The sequence below is a fragment of the Cynoglossus semilaevis genome, unplaced genomic scaffold, assembly GCF_000523025.1.
Source record: "Cynoglossus semilaevis isolate Cse_v1.0 unplaced genomic scaffold, Cse_v1.0 scaffold5505, whole genome shotgun sequence".
Classification (NCBI taxonomy): domain Eukaryota; kingdom Metazoa; phylum Chordata; class Actinopteri; order Pleuronectiformes; family Cynoglossidae; genus Cynoglossus; species Cynoglossus semilaevis.
Window position 1 is genome coordinate 1 of NW_007585540.1, and position 1812 is coordinate 1812.

The following is a 1812-nucleotide window of genomic DNA, read 5'->3' on the forward strand; positions in this document are numbered from 1 at the left end:
AGAGACTAATTATTTCAAAAACAAAAACTTTGTTCCAACTTTGACAGCACAGATATTAAACTGCTAAACTTCCAAAAAAAACAACAATCTATTGTCTTTTTAAAGTTCATTTTTGTTGCAAGTTAGAATTATTTGACCTTCATGTACAACAAAATTCAATATTGTTAATATTTGATATATTTCTAATGGCACAGGTTGTCTTAAAGCAAATATCTATTTATATTTGAATTATCAGTAGACAGAAACTGGACCAACACTGAAATATATCTTGTAGATTTGCTAATATTTAGAACAACGGAACCTAATGCAACAAAACCCTTTTCTTTTTTTATTTGCACAAATCTGATCTGAAGACTTAAACCAAAACCTTACCAGAGATTAACAAAATGGTGACAGAAGAGGGATTATTAAAATACATTAGGTAGCACCACATGGCAGTGACCTTTAACATTCTTAAGAACCATTGTAGAATTTGAAAAATCTGAGAAAAGATTTTTGTTTGTTTTGTTTTTTTTTTCAAGCTCGAAGAAGAGCTGGTTGGAATTGTAGAGGTGATTGGTATGGTGTCCAACAAGGGAGAAATAATGGCATCAAATTACAACGTGCTGCGAGAGGATAAAGGCATCGCATTTGGTAGGTTTGATTCTTCGCCTTTACCACGTTGAAACACAGCAGTGTTGTCTCATTACACACATTGTGTTCTCCCACAGACTTGGAGCTCTACAATGAAGCACTGAAAGTTGTCCATGATTTCCCCCAGTACTACCCGTTCGAAGCAGCTTCAAGTGGATAGCGTGCACAGTTGCTTTCACTCAAATTGTTGTTTTTTTCTGTTGTTTTAAGAAAATGTTCAAATATTTCTATTGACACATCTCTCAAAAAAAATAATAAAAAAAAGTCAATTTACAATTTTAGTTTTTATTTGAAGTAAACCGTTCGGCCTTAAATATATTTTTTCATAATTGACGGTAGAAATAAGAACTTAAGTGTTATGGTGTACACTTAATGCTATGTCCTACACAACAGATGCTGGTTTAGCGGCTGTTGAAACAAAATAAAACGGGAAAAAAATCCATTCCGTTATGGAAGCTTGTACCAAACAAGTAGCTCTTAGTATTATTAAGCACATTTGACTTAGCACACAGTTTTAAAAAGGTTGGTGACCCCACTGGTTTAGTAGTGAGAATTGAATCATGTTGTGCCACACTCTGGACAGCAGGGGGCAGTGAATCCAAACATCAAAAAGACAGATAGTAACGACGTCCTACTCTCAAACAGCTCCCATAATGTAGTAGATGGATAAGTAGTATAGATAATATAGTCACCAAAATATGAGAGTGTGATAGCGTAAAGTGACGTAATACGTAGCAAATCTTAGTCTTTGACTTAGGTTAACTTATTTAGACCTAATGAAAAAAAAATCCTTAAATGGGGTAAAAGGTAAATTGTCCATTGCTAATCTCCTTTTTCAAAACTATTAATATGTACAATACATTTTATATATTTAACATTTTATTTTGACTCTTTTTAAACTTTCTTTAAAATAGAGAACTACAGTGTCCCCTTTTTTTTATCATGGTTCTCCTTTCGCTCCCTCAGCACATCATGGATTTCTTTTTTAATCTGATCTCGCGAAATATTCACAGTGTGAAAATAACAACCATGTAAATTAAAAATGAAATTAAAGACATAAAATAATTATAAATGCGAAACATTTTGGCTTTAAAAATATGGATTCTCGTTTTGAAATTGAGAAAGTCTGATAGAGTAGAGTCTAAAAATGACTTCCACTCTTTCTCATAATAGTTTGGT

The 1812-nt window shown here is 32.6% G+C and overlaps 1 long non-coding RNA gene across 1 annotated transcript; it reads left to right on the plus strand.

Annotated features, from left to right (window-relative positions):
* Window positions 1-6: 6 nt before the first annotated feature.
* LOC112486625 (uncharacterized) lies at window positions 7-906 on the plus strand. Its single transcript, XR_003049140.1, has 2 exons — window positions 7-633; window positions 711-906. It is a non-coding gene; the product is annotated as an uncharacterized LOC112486625 (long non-coding RNA).
* The last annotated feature ends 906 nt before the right edge of the window (window positions 907-1812 follow it).